At 42.5% G+C, this 18,396-nt stretch overlaps 1 protein-coding gene across 9 annotated transcripts in view; it reads left to right on the forward strand.

The window, feature by feature from the left end:
- Positions 1–18,396, forward strand: part of LOC111966171 (membrane-associated guanylate kinase, WW and PDZ domain-containing protein 1-like) — a 142,790-nt gene that overhangs the window by 17,993 nt on the left and 106,401 nt on the right. The window contains exon 1 of one of the 9 annotated variants that reach the window (XM_023990592.2): positions 1,954–2,229. The exons of the other annotated variants lie outside the window; for them this stretch is intronic. The gene's annotated coding sequence lies outside the window, so the exon portion shown is untranslated. Of the gene's footprint in view, positions 1–1,953; positions 2,230–18,396 lie in introns of those variants that run through there. 9 annotated transcript variants of the gene reach the window in all.

Consider the following 18,396-nt stretch of genomic DNA (forward strand, 5'->3'; position numbering starts at 1 on the left):
TCACAGAAATTTAGCCGTTCTGTAGGCTCGTGTCACGGGCAGCTCGCGCTGTGCTTCCCTTTGCAGCTGTAATAGTTGAAGCCCTGCCACATAAAGACGATGTTCGAGGCCGTTTTAGTATGATTCATATCTTAGCCCCGTATTGACGCTTTGCCTGTTTGATGGTTCGTCGCAGGGCTATATAGCAGGGATTTCTTGTAAGCTTCCGGGTTAGAGTCACGCACCTTGAAAGCGGCAGCTCTACCTTTAGCTCAGTACGAATGTTGCCTGTAATCCATGGCTTCTGCTTGGGTACAGTCACTGTGGGGACGACGTCTCGATACACTTATTGATAAAGCCAGTGACTGATGTGGTGTACTCCTCAATGCCATCGGAAGAATCCCTGGAACATGTCTGTAATTAGCAAAACAGTCCTGTAATTAGCATCTGCTTCATCTGACCACTTTTTTATAGACCGAGTCACTGGGTGTTCCTGCTTTAACTTTATCTTGTAAGCAGGATCGGGAGGATAGAGTTGTGATCGGATTACCAAATGGAGGAGAGGGAGAGCTTTGTACGCGTCTCGTTTGTGGAGTACAGGTGATCGCATTTTTTTTAAAGTTCCCTGCATTAAAGTCTTGCACTAAGGAACGCCGCCTTTGGGTCAGTGCTTTCCTGTTTGCTTTTGTTTTCTTATTACTTATACAGCTGACTGAGTGCGGTCTTAGTGCCAGCATCTGTCTGTGGTGGAAAATAAACAGCCACAAAAAGTATAGCTGAAAACTCTCTAGGCAGGTAGTGTGGCTTGCAATTTATCACAATATACTCTACTTCAGCAAAATCTTCTGAATGTGTGAATTTGAAGGTAACTGTAAACAAAGTTAACTGTAGTCCTGTCGCCATGAGTGCAGCTCACACGGTTGGTGGGCAAGCTTGGATGAACCCTGTGCAACAGGCTATATCCATGCAGGAATGGGCCTGCCTTATCTAGCTTTACTCTGGGTCTGCATCTCTCAACACTAATCCTGCCCTTGTCCTCTCTGTAGTCCTGCCTCTTGGCCCAGTCCAAGCTTCTCAGTCCAAAGCCATAGCTATAGCACCCTCTTCACATTCATCTATACTCTTACATCATCTAGCAGCCCTTACCCCATCTTCATTACCAATCATACTCTTATGCAGTACCCCCCAACCCTATCCCCTGCCCCCTGCCCCCAACCCTTACCTTGGGTGTAGACCCAACCCCATACCTCAGCCATTACAATATCCCTTACCGCCTGCCATAGCTCAGTACTTGTTGTGTTGATTTACACTCTTTTACAATACCTACATGAGGCTGATGAGAATGCCTAGTTTTTTCAGGAGGGAGCATGTGTTGGTAAGAGTCATGAGTGTGTGTATGTGTGTAAAAGAGAGAGAGGGAGAAAGGGTTGAAGGCTTGGGTTTTGGGGAAGAGGGAGATATTTAGAGATAAAGAGAGAGCTTCAAAAACAGCAAAACCACAGCCTATTGCTAGGTGTGCACTGAAATTAAAGGGTAACTACACCCAAAAATCTAAATTTCAAAAAAAAAGTCCCAGTCCTCAAAGTAGACTCCTTATGTGGTTTAATTATTTTGTTTTCTATTTAAAAAGTATGATTTTGAAAATGGAAACCTGGAAAACCAGAGGGAAATGGAAACCTGGAAAACCAGAGGGAAATGGAAACCTGGAAAACCAGAGGGAAATGGAAACCTGGAAAACCAGAGGGAAATGGAAACCTGGAAAAATTAAAGGAATTTGGGAAAACACTCAATGGAATCAGGCCAAAAATTTAATGGATTTTATAGGGCCCTGGAGATAGAGACAGAAACAGAGAAACAGAGAAATAGAGGGAGAGAGAAGATATCGGAGTTGCTGTGGGCGGGGGCATGCATGCAGGGGGCTGTGGGGCTGCAGCCATTAGCCTTAGACAGGAGCTGGAGTGTGAATAGCTCACATTGGTTTAGGCTCTAAGCTGGGCTGGACCTTTAATTTGCTTTGCTCTGCTTGTAGAGCTTTGAAGGAAAGGAAGCAGCTGCCGATAGCTGGCTGTGTGTGCCTGCATGAGCTAGCGGGGGAGTAGGGTAGCACTATGTTAACAGAAGAATGARTAGATGATCCATGGATGGTTTTGGGTGGAGTAAGACCCATAGATTTCAGCCTGTTTGGATATATGCTGCTAGGAATATTTCTGTGGAATTAAAGAGAGGGAGAGGAGCAGGAACGCCACTGAGGTAAATCTGTACCTTTCCTCCTGTGTGTAGTGTTGCCCTAGCTTCTGAGATTAGCTGGTGGGGGTGGGGGATGATAGACGGATAGAGCAAGGGAGAGGGGGAGAATATTTCTGTGCGATATTAAGTTGAAATACTGATTGAATCCGTGCTTCTGCAGATCTGTGGTGATATTGAACTGTGATGTGTTGTGCTGTGCGTGTGTGTGATGGCTGAGCAGATTGCGTGTGCGTTTGTGAGATAACGAAGCAACTTGTCTGAGTGTGTGTGTGTGTGTGTTTGTCTGTGTGCGGAGACAGTGTTTGAAGAGGGGAATGGCTGTTTTAAATGCTGATCTGTTCACACACTCGCCTATTGCTGAAGGACGTTATCCCGTATGGCTGCACAGCGTCTCTCTCTCTTGCTCTCTCTCTATATATACATAAATCTCTGGCTGTGCCTGTCTACTAACCCCTAGCCCAATAATGGACTAAATGAGACTAACGTTACTCTTTATAGTCCAAGGACCTTACATGTACTGTTTAAAGTTGAATTGGCGCTGGCAGCCAAAACAGCCAAACACRCCATCTAAACATGAATCGATTCTCAATTGCGGTACAGTTCTATAAACTTGAATCCCTAMACTTTCATTTAACATCATGATCATTTCACAAAGCAAAATACACACTTACTGTACAATGTTTTAACACAGTTGCAGCTGACAGTATTTTTCACTGACAACACATTTGTGGTGTCCCTCTTCCGTTTTATGCACAGGTGTTTGAAGACGCAGATAGAATGGACAACTTGTGCTAATCACCTGTCTTTCATCTGTTTTCCGTTAACAAGCACTGTAACATGGATATATGGCAATGTGGGAACCATAACCCTATAAAGGTGTGTAGTAGTTTAACCTTTTTGGTTTTTGAAAATAATTTCTCGCTGAAATGAAAGATACGTTCCTTATGTTTCCAAAGCGGTACTGCATGCTATGCGAGTTAACATTTAGAGCAAGGGTCGGGGCTCTTAACAAAACACCCCCGGTCAGAAGACACAATGGTCAATAGGCGCTAAAGKGGTTAGCATCTATGAATGGGGTACTAACTCCCTCCTCTGTCTCACAGCTTACTCTTTACAAATCAAATGTTATTTTTCACATATACATGTTCAGCAGATGTTATTGTGGGTGTAGCAAAATGATTGTGTTTCTAGCTCTAACAGTGCCGTAATTTCTAACGAGTAATATCTACCAATTTTACAACAAAACACACAAATGTAAAGTCAAGGAATGGAATTAAGCATATATAAATATTTGGGTGAGCAATGTCAGAGCGGCATGAACTAAGATACAGTATCCTGGTTGTAATGCTGGTGAGTTACCTCCACTCTGATATTCAAAAGTTATTCCCGGCTGTATGTAATAACACAATGATAATGTGTTAATAATAATAATAATGTAAGAAATAATAATGTAAGAAATAATACCAAAAAACGAAATACTGCAAAGTTTCCTATGAGCTAGAAGAACGGCAGCCCTATCTGTCGGCACCATTTGTTGTTCTAAATGGAAGGTTTAAAGCTCTTTTCTCCCTCTTTCATCCGGCATGCCTGTGCTGGCCGAGCTTTTAGTAGGGACAGAAGAAAAAATGGGAAAATTTATTTTGTGTATTTTAGCAAGGTATCTGGATAATTAAGCTTAAAAAATATACAGTACCAGTCAAAAGTTTGGACACACTTACTCATTCAAGGGTTTATCTTTTTTTTGACCATTTTCTACATTGTAGAATAATAGTGAAGACATCAACTATGAAATAACACATATGGAATCATGTAGTAACCAAAAAAGTGTTAAACAAATCAAAATATATTTTATATTTTAGATTATTTTAAGTAGCCACCCTTTGCCTTGATAACAACTTTGCAAAATCTTGGCATTGTCTCAACCAGCTTCATGAGGTATCACCTGGAATGCTTTCCCAACAGTCTTGAAGGAGTTCCCACATGTGCTGAGCACTCCATCACTCTCCTTCTTGGCTCAAATAGCTTTATACAGCCTGGAGGTGTGTTGAGTCATTGTTCTGTCGAAAAACAAATGATAGTCCACTAAGCACAAACCAGATGGGATGGCGTATCGCTGCAGAATGCTGTGGTAGCCATGCTGGTTAAGTGTGCTTTAATTCTAAATGAATCCCGACAGTGTCAACAGCAAAGCACCCCCACACCATCACACTTCCTCCTCAATGCTTCACGATGGGAACTACACATGGAACTACAGACACCTACTCTGCTTCTAACAAAGACACGCGGTTGGAACCAAAAATATTATATTTGGACTCATCAGACCAAAGGACAGATTTGCACTGGCCCAATGTCCATTGCTTGTGTTTCAAATCAAATTGTATTTGTCACATGCGCTGAATAAACAAGTGTAGGCCTTACTTACAAGCCCTTAACCAACAATGCAGTTTTAAGAAAGATAAGTGTTAAGTAAAAAATGGTAAATATAAAATAACAAATAGTTAAAGAGCAGCAGTAAAATAACAGTAGTGAGGCTATATACAGGTGGTACCAGTACAGAGTCAATGTGCGGGGGCAGAGGTAATAGTCGAGGTAATAGAGGTAATATGTACACTACCGTTCAAAAGTTTTGGGTCACTTAGAAATGTCCTTGTTTTTGAAAGAAAAGCGTGTTTTTTGTGCTTTAAATAACATCAAATTGATCAGAAATAGAGTGTAGACATTGTTAATGTTGTAATGACTATTGTAGCTGGAAACGGCTGATTTTTAATGGATATCTCAATAGGCGTACAGAGGCCCATTATCAGCAACCATCATACCTTACATTTACATTTACATTTAAGTCATTTAGCAGACGCTCTTATCCAGAGCGACTTACAAGTTGGTGCATTCACCTTATGATGTCCAGTGGAACAACCACTTTACAATAGTGCATCTAACTCTAAGGGGGGGGGGGGTTAGAAGGATTACTTTATCCTATCCTAGGTATCCTTAAAGAGGTGGGGTTTCAGGTGTCTCCGGAAGGTGGTGATTGATTCCGCTGACCTGGCGTCGTGGGGGAGTTTGTTCCACCATTGGGGTGCCAGAGCAGGAACAGTTTTGACTGGGCTGAGCGGGAGCTGTACCTGTGTTTCCAATGGCACATTGTGTTAGCTAATCCAAGTTTATCATTTTAAAAGGCTAATTGATCATTAGAAAACCCTTTTGAAATTATGTTAGCACAGCTGAAAACTGTTGTGSTGAATAAATAAGCAAAAAAACTGGCCTTATTTAGACTAATTGAGTATCTGGAGCATCAGCATTTCTGGGTTCGATTACAGGTTCAAAATGGCCAGAAACAAAGTATTTTCTTCTGAAACTCGTCAGTCTATTCTTSTTCTGAGAAATGAAGGCTATTCCATGCGAGAAATTGCCAAGAAACTGAAGATCTCGTGCAGCGCTGTGTACTACTCCCTTCACAGAACAGCGCAAACTGACTCTAACCAGAATAGAAAGAGGAGTTCCCTTTCAGTCAGTCAACTTCGGTAGAACATACTACATGGAAATATAATCACACCCCAACCCAACATATGCTAAATGAAACTGCCCATGGCAGACCACCCAGATCTGACCCCGCCAGATGCAGCAGTCTGGGTATTGTGCACATAGTTCTCCCTAGTGACATTTCCCTGCCCCAGCCATAAGCATAAAACCTGACAAAAGTGTAGTGATGCCCAACTCACCGCAGCACAAATAGCCCCTATAGTTAACCCTTTAAACAATGCCCAAGACGCTGCCAGAACCTTTGTGGAGTGGGCGTGTACACCGCTAGGTAACCCTTGCTGCTATATGCCTCCACGATCCAGTGAGAGAGACTCTGTTTAGAGAGCGCCCTGCCGCGAGCTGGATTAGCAAAACAGGCAAAAAGTTGGTCACATAAGTGGATATCCCGGGTCTGTTAAAGAAAGCTCGCACCAGACACACGGCATGTAACCTGTTCAATTTCCTGGACCTCACTATTTTTAAGGTGGCAGCGATATGCTTGAAACTACTATTTTTCTCAAACCTCTCAGTAAGAATACAGTTCTAAGGTATATTAGAAATCATCCTAAACCTTTCAAATGCAATATTCCTACTGGTCAATTCCTTAGACTAAGGCGAAACTGCAGCAAATCAAATGATTTTGAGACTAAAGCTGAAATCTGAGTGTCTGTTTGGCCATGCGCTAAAATAGAACTTGGTTCTATTTGTGACTCTTGACGTGCTGCAATTTCCACCTCTCCCATCTCCTCATTGGTTTTTAGGAGCATATACCCACGTGGGTGATTGAAAGATGAACTGAGGTCCACACTCCAGTCCTGTCCTTAGTGGTAATGCACCTTAAAGTTGGTTGCCAACCACCATATAAAGTCCAAAGAAGAAGAAGAAGCCTGAAGGAGAAGAGATTACGAATAACGAACTCGGTTTACCCTTTTATCTGTGGATTAATTGTCGGAGTAGAGGACCTTGTGCATTTGAGGTAAAATAACAACCCAATGTTTATATCCCAGGACAAATTAGCTAGCAACAGCAAGCTAGCTAGCTAWATTGCCATACATTTTTTTATGCTTTTTGACCTGTCCCCAAATGAATAAAGTTGGTTCAGAGTTCGTTTTGATATTTCAACCTGCGTGTCCTTATCACTTCTGGTGTGGGTAGACAAAATCAACATGCGCTCGGACGCACGGGCATGAGCGGTCTGGTCAGCATGTAACCCTCCCCTGATCACAGGCAGTCAGTGGCACCTTAATTGGGGAGGATGGGCTTGTGGTAATGGCTGGAGCGGAATCAGTGGAATGGTATTAAATAAATCAAACACATGGTTTCCATGTGTTTGATGCCATTCCATTCGCTCTGTTCCAGACATTATTATGAGCTATCCTCCCTTCAGCAGCCTCCATTGCCTGATATGCTTTAGGAGGGGTTGCAACATCATGCACAGTGTACTCCCAAATATTGCACCTGGTTCCCCTTATGGTTTCTACGGCTGCGGTCATTGTACACATTTTTCTAACTCAAGTGACACAAAAGTATTCTATCACCCATGTTTGGGTAAAGAATACAAGATAAAAAAACATCATGAATTGTAGTACAACACGTTGTTGACATGCTCAAATGCCCTTGTGGGCTTCTTTACATTGGTCAGAGGAAACGCTCACTCAAATTAAGAACWGCCGAACACAAAAAACCTAACACGAAAAACCTATCCGCACCAAAAATATGTACAGTGGCTTGCAAAATGATTCACCCCCTTGGCATTTTTCCTATTTCTTGCCTTAAAACCTGGAATTCCCCCCCAAAATTTGGGGGGTTGTATCATTTGTTTTACACAACATGCCTACCACTTTGAAGAGCAAAATATTTTMGGGGGTGAAACAAACAAGAAATAAGACAAAAAAGCAGAAAACTTGAGTGTACATCCACCCAAAGTCAACACTTTGTAGAGCCACCTTTAGCAGCAATTATAGCTGCAAGTCTCTTGGCGTATGTCTCTATAAGCCTGGCACATCTAGCCACTGGGATTTTTGCCCATTCTTCAGTGCAAAACTGCTCCAGCTCCTTCAAATTGGATGGGTTCCACTGGTGTACAGCAATCTTTAAGTCATACCACAGATTCTCAATTGGATTGAGGTCTGGGCTTTGACTAGGCCATTCCAAGACATTTAAATGTTTCCCCTTAAACCACTGGAGTATTGCTTTGGCAGTATGCTTAGGGTCATTGTCCTGATGGAAGGTGAACCTCTGTCCCAGTCTCAAATCTCTGGAAGACTGAAACAGGTTTCCCTCAAGAATTTCCCTGTATAAGGCGCAATCCATCATTCCTTTCATTCTGACCAGTTTCTTAGTCCCTGCCGATGAAAAACATCCCCAGAGCATGATGCTACCACCAGCATGCTTTCACTGTTGGGATGGTGTTCTCGAGGTGATGAGAGGTGTTGGTTTGCGCCAGACAGCGTTTTCCTTGATGGCCAAAAAGCWAAATTTTAGGCTTATCTGACCAGAGTACCTTCTTCCATATGTTTGGGGAGTCTCCCACATGCATTTTGGCGAACAACAAACGTGTTTGCTTATTTTTTTCTTTAAGCAATGGCTTTTTTCTGGCCACTCTTCAGTAAAGCCTAGCTCTGTGGAATGTATGGCTTAAAGTGGTTCTATGGACAGCTACTCCAATCTCCGCTGTGGAGCTTTGCAGCTCCTTCAGGGTTTTCTTTGGTCTCTTTGTTGCCTCTCTGATTAATGCCCTCCATGCCTGGTCCGTGAGTGTTGGTGGGCGGCCCTCTCTGGCAGGTTTATTGTGGTGCCATATTCTTTCCATTTTTTAATAATGATTTAATGGTGCTCCGGGGATGTTCAAAGTTTTGGTTATTTTCTTAAAGTCCAACCCTGATCTGTACTTCTCCACAACTTTGTCCCTGACCTGTCCCTGACCTTTTTGGAGAGCTTGGACCTTGGTCTTCATGGTGCCGCTTGCTTGGTGGTGGCCCTTGCTTAGTGGTGTTGCAGACACTGGGGTCTTTCAGAACAGGTGTATATATACTGAGATCATGTGACAGATCATGTGACACCTAGATTGCATACAGGTGATTATTTTAATTTTTTCTGAAACAAGTAATTTTTTTCATTTCACTTCACCAATGTTGACTATTTTGTGTATGTCCATTACATGGAATCCAAATAAATCCATTTAAATTACAGGTTGTAATGCAACCAAATAGGAAAAACGCCAAGAGGGATGAATACTTTTGCAAGGCACTGTACTTTGCAATTGCACGGCATTACGTGAATGCCAATCAGGGCCCAGCCTCTACCTTGAAATTCTTTCCTCTAGAACTGGCAATATAGTGAGGAAATTGCTAGAGAGAGGCACTTTGGATTGACTGCTTAGATCGCTCGAGCCAAAAGGGTCTGAATGAATCTTGAGTGATGATCATGCTCTTGCTTGAATAACCTGTGTAGTTGCTACTACCAGTGTTGTAGTACTCGGCCTCTGAGTGTCTCGGCCTTGTGTTGGATACATTTGTACTCGTTCTTGACTCGGTCTCTGACAGTGAGGACAAGTAATTTATTCCCTAGACCAGCCGAGACAAGCTGAGTAAAAAAATTATAATTACCAGCTTTCATTCAGTCAGCGCAGAAAACCGCTTCCCCAGGCCAAATACACTGCTCAAAAAAATAAAGGGAACACTTAAGCAACACAATGTAACTCCAAGTCAATCACACTTCTGTGAAATCAAACTGTCCACTTAGGAAGCAACACTGATTGACAATAAATTTCACATGCTGTTGTGCAAATGGAATAGACAACAGGTGGAAATTATAGGCAATTAGCAAGACACCCCCAATAAAGGAGTGGTTCTGCAGGTGGTGACCACAGACCACTTCTCAGTTCCTATGCTTCCTGGCTGATGTTTTGGTCACTTTTGAATGCTGGCGGTGCTTTCACTCTAGTGTTAGCATGAGATGGAGTCTCAACCCACACAAGTGGCTCAGGTAGTGCAGCTCATCCAGGATGGCTCATCAATGCAAGCTGTGGCAAGAAGGTTTGCTGTGTCTGTCAGCGTAGTGTCCAGAGCATGGAGGCGCTACCAGGAGACAGGCCAGTACATCAGGAGACGTGGAGGAGCCCGTAGGAGGGCAACAACCCAGCAGCAGGACCGCTACTCCGCCTTTGAGCAGGAGGAGCACTGCCGGAGCCCTGCAAAATGACCTCCAGCAGGCCACAAATGTGCATGTGTCTGCTCAAACGGTCAGGAACAGACTCCATGAGGGTGGTATGAGGGCCCGACGTCCACAGGTGGGGTTGTGCTTACAGCCCAACACCGTGCAGGATGTTTGGCATTTGCCAGAGAACACCAAGATTGGCAAATTCGCCACTGGCGCCCTGTGCTCTTCACAGATGAAAGCAGGTTCACACTGAGCACGTGACAGAGTCTGGAGACGCCGTGGAGAACGTTCTGCTGCCTGCAACATCCTCCAGCATGACCGGTTTGGCGGTGGGTCAGTCATGGTGTGGGGTAGCATTTCTTTGGGGGGCCGCACAGCCCTCCATGTGCTCGCCAGAGGTAGCCTGACTGCCATTAGGTACCGAGATGAGATCCTCAGACCCCTTTTGAGACCATATGCTGGTGCGGTTGGCCCTGGGTTCCTGCTAATGCAAGACAATGCTAGACCTCATGTGGCTGGAGTGTGTCAGCAGTTCCTGCAAGAGGAAGGCATTGATGCTATGGACTGGCCCGCCCGTTCCCCAGACCTGAATCCAATTGAGCACACCTGGGACATCATGTTTCGCTCCATCCACCAACGCCACGTTGCACCACAGACTGTCCAGGAGTTGGCGGATGCTTTTGTCCAGGTCTGGGAGGAGATGCCTCAGGAGACCATCCGCCACCTCATCAGGAGCATGCCCAGGCGTTGTAGGGAGGTCATACAGGCACGTGGAGGCCACACACACTACTGAGCCTCATTTTTACTTGTTTTAAGGACATTACATCAAAGTTGGATCAGCCTGTAGTGTGGTTTTCCACTTTAAWTTTGAGTGTGACTCCAAATCCAGACCTCCATGGGTTGATAAATTTGATTTCCATTGATAATATTTTTGTGATTTTGTTGTCAGCACATTCAACTATGTAAAGAAAAAAGTATTTAATAAGAATATTTAATTCATTCAGATCTAGGATGTGTTATTTTAGTGTTCCCTTTATTTTTATGAGCAGTGTATATTCACTTATTTCTTGAAACATTAATACATTCCTTAACAGTCTTTATTTCTATGATAGATAGACATGTTTGTGCAGTGGCGAACCTATAGGCCTTCAGTGTGTGACAGGTTCATGATTCTGAAAGAACAGCAACCGTATTACCAGGGCACTCATATCGGAGAGTGCACTTTATAACACAAAGGGCCAGTGGTGTAGTGTAGTCTATATGCAGTTATACGCCGGATACCCACTTTATTTTTCAGTGGGCACCTCGTATGCTCACTTTTTAAATCCTACGGATGATTATCATAGTAGAGTAGTGGAGGTAAACGTTTTATCAATTATGTAGTACAATAGAGAAATCATGCACAAAGTATACTCACATGCGTGCCACACACAGCCTAGTTTCAGCGGAATATAATCTGCAGGCAGAAAAAGTGTGCAGCTCTCAACTGGTTTTGTCATGGCGTAGCTCACAGATGAATGACATCGGTAGCCGGTAGGGTAATGCTAACTAAGCCAACAATGGGTATGCAAACCAGGCATTTAAAAAGGTTAGTCCTAAGTGTTGATTAGTAGGCTATTTGTGATGTGCAATTGTCATCATGCGCTGTTTGCATCAGGGGTGTAGACAAGGATGGGTCTGGGTGGACAGAGGCCCACTCACTGGTGAGCCAGGCCCTATCAGGCCCACCCAATCAGATTGATGTGGTTTAAGCATTGTTGTAGACTTAGACCATCACATTATTGTATTCTTTCGATATATCAAAAAGTGGTTTTGAGAGTGAAAACCTGAAATATATACGAAAACTAATTTTTAATATACAGGATTTTTCACACATTTTTCGCCATTCTTTTGCATATATCCACTTCTCCAGGAACGGCATGATGTTAAAGGATACAGCATGATGTTAAAGGATAAGCAGTCCATTCACTCGGAGATAATAAGCCAGTAGGTCCCAATCATAAGAATACAAAAACACAACCATTAGGTATTTCCCAATCGAAATTTACAACTATTACTTCCCATTGCAGAAAAACATTTCACGTTTAGCACAAAAACGTAACCACTGACCTAAAGTTTAAAGTGGAACTGACAGCGGTTTATCTATTTTGCAGATATGAAAAAAATAAATAATCATAATACCAGTCAAAAAAATCGAATTCCCAGTTTATGGTACAAAGCCAACTTTATAAGAGGTTTTAAAAATAGGTTCAATTTGACTCAACGTTCCATGACGTACACTAAGGCATTGTTGGCAGAATAGATGGATGCAGTTCATTGCATGATTAATATAATTCACCAAGACATGTCTTAGTAGTCCAAAAAAGATTGCTATCAGGTTGTAAATCACAGCTGACCTGGTACATTGTTTGTTGCCTCCATTCGGGATGCACTGTTTCGGTTTCAATGACTCAATATTCTGGACAAAAACGGACTAATGTAACTAAGGCTGGGGCTCCTGAGTGGCGCAGCGGTCTAAGGCCGGTGTCAGTAAAACTAAACAAAATAGTAATAGTTAGTCAAGAACACTCTAGATAACATGTAAACAGCCTAACCAGCTCTGCTATGGTGAATAAAATGGTCAGAGTGAGATGTTCTCTCATTTGTGTCTGGAAGTAGCTAGCTAGCCAACATTAGCTAGTTAGCTTGGGTGCTTGGTTGAGACAAGCATGCATTGGCAGGAAAACTGCAGAAGGATGAGGAGGCTACAATTCCCCATAGTTTCTCAGTGGAATTTTGACGGTCAAATAACTGAAAAAGTTTGAGAGGGTTTTTCTAATATTCCTTTGTTAGAATTTAGATCATCTTGCTCTGGCAAGCATTAGTTGTTGATGTTGCTGTTGTTGATGTGCAAAACTGAGGGAGAGAGAGACTACCTTTTCATGGTTGTTTGATCAACAGGACTGTAAAGTTCCCAAATGTAAGAGGACTCCAGTGGTGTTTACATATTTGCAGAAATCTATTCAGGGGTATTTTGTGGCTTTTGGTGAATGTGTTTTAATGATCTAAAGTTGCATAGTTGTAACTGCCTATAAACACATAGTTCAGTTCAAAGTTAAAGATGGCAGGCCCGTGTGGCAAATGGCCTGTTTGTATGAAGGAATACTGTAGCTCTGATTGGCTATAGAGCACCGGTCTGTGTATACTGGTCGTGGACAAGACAGATATTTTTATTCGGTTTTATTTACTGCAGTGTCTATTAATTGTCCATACGCAAAGACACTTTCCGCCTCTATATTGCTATAGAATTTTCACAAATGCGTTAGTATACGTAATTACCAAACATTTAAAGAATTTATGAAAATGTAAGAATTACCATATGTAAGTAGTCGCTTGTCAGAAAATGTTTAAAAAGTGTGATTCTTCCTGGGGGTGTATATGAACAGATATTAATACGATTCCATCTTGCTAAAATGCTGTCAGTTCCTGTCACGACTTCTGTCGAAGTCGGCTCCTCTCCTTGTTCGGGTGGCGATCGACGTCGCTGGCTTTCTAGCCATCGCCGCTCCATTTTTCATATATCCATTTGTCTTGTCTTGTTTCCATACACACCTGGTTTTCATTTCCCAATCAAGCTACTTCTATTTAACCCTCTGTTTCCCAGCATGTTTTGTGTGTAATTGTTTTTATGTTATGTGGTGTTAGATTAGGCGTTACTTTTATGTTCCGGTTCATTGAGCGCGTTTGTTTTATGTATGCTCTCATGTTTGGAACTAGAATAAAAGTGCCCCTGTTTATTTATATTTATTACTCTGCTCTCCTGCACCTGACTTCGCCTCCAATACACCTATTGACAGTTCCACTTTAAATGCAACAATGTTTCACACACAAGTTTTTTTCAAATAGTTGGCTAACAGCAGCAATTGCGCTGCTCACCAGATGATGATGATTTGAAACGTAGCTTCTTGTTGAAAGCTATTCTTGAAAAGAGAGAAGCTAACAAATTAGCAAAAACATCCTCMTTGATAACACCTGCTACAGCCTCTGCAAACTAGCTGACAACAAACGCTACCTTCCTCTTCAGTGTTAACCCTTTCCTTTCCAACAAAAACTGAAAAAATMTAATCAGAACATCATTGACAATAATTATATAATTATCATTATTATTATTATCATAATTTTATAACTCATAAACCCTTCCCTGAAGGCGTAGAAGGCCCATTGTTCCCCACTGTAAAAATAATAATAATAATAATAGAGTGGCTGTATTTTCTATCAGCATGCATTTTTTTCACTATTTTGAATGCCTAAAGAATCCATAAGTTCTGAAATATGAACACAGAAATACTGGACATTTTGAACTCTTATTATGATGGTGATTTAACAAAATTTCAATCATGGTCTTGAATTGGACTAGCATTTTTCTGGTTTCGGTCTTAACRTGGTCTCGCRCCCCTCCAGTCTTGGTCTCGATATGAACTCAATTTGCTACGGTCTTGGTCTTGAATCAGTCTCGCTTTTGGTGGTCTTGAACACAACACTGGCTACTACTGACAGTATTGATATTATTGACATGTTTGATTGACATGATGAGTGGGACACTCCCCTGCGAGGGTATATAGTTGCCACCCATATTTTATCCTACTCAAGGCTATGATGAAGGCGATTCATGCCAAAACGTGAGCCGATTGTTTACTTGCCCCATCAATAAATCTATCAGATTTATGCAGTAACAGAGTGCTTCTTTTTCTTCATTCTCCCAGATAGTCACCAGGTGAAGTATCCTGGGGTAAGAAATGTTTTTGTGATTTCAAGCACCGGATTACCCCTTTTCTGTTTAAGCTGGGCTGAAGCGCATTTGGGTATACCTTCTTGGCATGTAACCTCTGTTGCTCTTCAGAAGTAAAATGAGGATGTGAAAAGGGAAATAAAAACTTGTAGGACATAGCCATGACTTTCAGGGCGAAGGCCGCATTTGGAATCACCTTCACCTTAGAGTCGCCCGGGTCGAACTGAGTACAGGAAAGCTGTGCGGATAACGCATGGAGGTCTTCCACACATTTAGCCGACGCCAAGCCATGAGCAGGGATGTTTTGTAGGAGAATATTTTCAGATCCATCGACTCCAGAGGCTCAAACTGGGCCACACACAGTGCCTCCAAAACCAGTGCCAAGTCTCATTTGGGCGCGATAGGTTTAGAGACAGGTCTGAGACAACTTACACCTTTCAAGAACCGCACCACCAGGGGGTGAGCCTCCGTTGAGGTTCCGTCAATTCCCACATGACACACTGAGACAGTGGCCATGTACACTTATAAAGTGGAGAATACTTGAAAAGCTCCTGTAGGAACATAAGGATGATCCTCACAGAGCACTGAAAAGGAAGATGACCCGGGGCAGGCATTCCTCTCCCCTTACTCGCACCACAGAGTTGATGAGTACCCGGAGAGATTTCGACTGGTTCCCCCACAGCAAAATGGCATGAAAAGGGGTGTGAGTAAGGGGAGAGGAAAAGTTCTCTGTATGGTCCACCAGAGTACTCGCTCCTACCGGTGAGCCTGGTCTTTTAGTGGAGACGAAGTGACCAGTAGTCCCGCAATACAGGCAACTCTTAGTGTGAAGCCTGTATAGCCATTCAGCTGGAGACAGCCTAGCTCTACCTAGTTGCATCAGCTCGGGAAGTGGTGAATCAACRGACTTCGGAGACTCTCGGGGGAACTTGGGTAGCCTCGGGTTCTCTCAGCAACGGAGCTGTCAGGGACTTCCGAGATGCCTCGGAGGCGAGGTGGAATCCTTGGGAGGACGAATGAAATCGAATCTTCTCTCCTTCCTTCATCCCCATAGTCGCCCATCGATCCGAATGGTCAAGGCGATGAGCGAGTCAAGATCCGTCTGTTCCTAGGCTGCAAGCTCATCCTTTACTTCCTCTGATACTCCGTGCAGGAACATGTCGAACAGCGCTTCCAGGTTCCAGGCACTCTCAGCTGCCAAGGTGCGGAAATCCACCGCATAGRCTGCCGCACTGCGCGAGTCTTGCCGAAGCTGGAGTAACTTCCAGGCAGCCTCTCTCCCGGACAATGGAGCATCAAAACCGTTCGTTACCTCCGTCACAAACTCCTCCAGACTGAAGCATATGTCCGACTGTTGTTCCCATACTGCCGTAGCCCAGGCGAGATCCCTCCCAGACATCAGCGTGATGAGATACGCTATCTTAGAGCGGTCCGAGGGGAAGGAGGAGTTAATGAGTTCCGAGAGCCAATCTGTTTAATAGCCCGGCAACTGTAGGTGTGAAAATCCCCCCAACTTAAGTACTCTAAAGTTTTACACAGTATCTGTTTATCAACATCTTTATGCTTCCGTTAATGAAATAACGATAAAAAATACTTTCAAAATGCAGATGTTTATTTCAACTACTGTACAGTACATATCAGCTACATTTTAGTTGCACTTCCCCCCAGCTCACAGCATCATATTTTCCTAACGGAATTTCTAAACTCTATCTAAATTTCTTTAAATCAATCCCATACACCTTGTTCTTACAAAAAAAGGTTTTAAATTCTCAAGTACAGCCAATATTAAAAACTGTCAAATGCTTATCAAAGATGCCCTCTGGTGGTCAAACTAGCACTAACTAGCATTAATGGCAACAATGGCTGACAATTAAATAACGTGTCATAGAATTCTGCAGCAGCCCGCAAGGTGTGATGCAGTATGACACAACTTTTAAAGGTAGAACAACTCTATGTATGTATGTATGGAGCATAATGTATTTACACTTTTATTCACATGTTTTCAAGTACAGGTGACAAATAGTGTCTTCCGATTATTGCATAGATTGTAATGGACACCTATGATGTGGGTAAAATACTTGTTTGAAGGTTGTACTGATTATAATGAGCTAATGCTAAGCTATGTGTATTCGTGGCGCCATGTTTGTTGACATTATACTAATCATTCTGTGTGTCACGTAAACATCTGTCAGACCAAATATGTTATAATGAGGTTAATTATAAATAGTAATTGCTATTAGCTAATTCATATTGCAATTTCTGTCAGCCGAAAGTTATAAAAATATGACCGCTTGTGTTAGGTCAATTACTCAGTTAGCGCTAGGACAAATATAGCCTAGACTTTCCGGTTTGGATGATTGTGTTATGCTGTAGCTACTTCTGTGTATGTCTGAACATTGTATCCAAAAATAAACTGGTCACATTCTGGACATAACTTTGTAAGGACAGTGTTTSTGCAAAATGTTTCTGTGAAAAAACAGTGTGGCCAACTCAAATGCTGATTGTTGCGTCAATTGAAACTGGACGTTCCAAATAAGCGTTCTAATCACACCAGTTTGAGTATATGCTGCAGGGACCACTGTAGAATGATCACACCCATTTGTTGGTACGTGTAAAAACATAAAAAATGTGCTGGGGTCACTCATGTTAAACAGGTTTTAGTGTCCCAATAGTATGTCCCAATAGTATGTCCCTATAGAATGGCAAGAAATTTAAATAATGGTAGCTAATAAACATCAATTGTATATTCCAGGGTCAGCTATTTGTTCCATGTTCTTTTTCTTTATAAAGATGCACTCCAGCTATTCTTTTTAAACTTTTCCTGTTGAAAAACAATGTCTTCTGTATAAATACAGTAATATACACTCACCCCCCAATTGTGCCATGTCATGAGGACACCTGGACCACCTATTGAGATATGGCTTTTGTTAAGTAAATCAGGTGTTAAATGAGGTGAAAAGGAGACTGGAGTGCGACTTTAACCTTGTCTACTGCACTAGCATCTATTCTGTCTTTGTTGCAGTGATGCTCAGTAATTTACATAGAAAATATCCACTGTTTTATGCTGCTAATGTTCTCCTCAGGTCAGTTGTACTAAGCTGATAAATATATCTGGTACAAGACACATACAATCTCCCCCCACGCATACACACTCCAAACCAGCAGGGGTTAAGAGTGGCAGATGGTTGGCTGGGTGTGTGTGTGTATGTGTGTGTTTGCGCGCGTGTGTGTGTGTATCAGACAATGAGTGGAAGCTCCCCAGACTATAAACAGGAAGAAGTCGATTCAAGGTATCAGATGTCACCAGACATAGAGTAAATATTTCACCTGTCTTTGTCTCTTGGTGTGTGAGTGTCTGCCTACATTCTACATGTTGCAACTGCTATACATTCTGAGGGAAATATATTGTCTGTGAGTGCTTGATTATGGAGAACCAATGCTGCTYCCGTTGTAGTGTACAATCAAAGCAAATCAGGGGTTATTTTCTGATTTTAAAAACAAGCTATTAATTAAATCTGGATAATCATGTAACTAGGATGAGCAATATCTAGTTCTTAATCATTTAAAACGTGTAAATACACAGTATAGACTGTATAGAAATACACATAGACCCTTCAAAAAATACCAAAGACACTAGAAGGTCACTGTATGGAAAGTTGTGCCAAGTTAGCATTTCCTCAGCTCCTGGTAACCAGCTCTACAGGTCACAGCAGGCCTATGGG

This window comes from Salvelinus sp. IW2-2015, linkage group LG7 (genome assembly GCF_002910315.2).
Source record: "Salvelinus sp. IW2-2015 linkage group LG7, ASM291031v2, whole genome shotgun sequence".
Classification (NCBI taxonomy): domain Eukaryota; kingdom Metazoa; phylum Chordata; class Actinopteri; order Salmoniformes; family Salmonidae; genus Salvelinus; species Salvelinus sp. IW2-2015.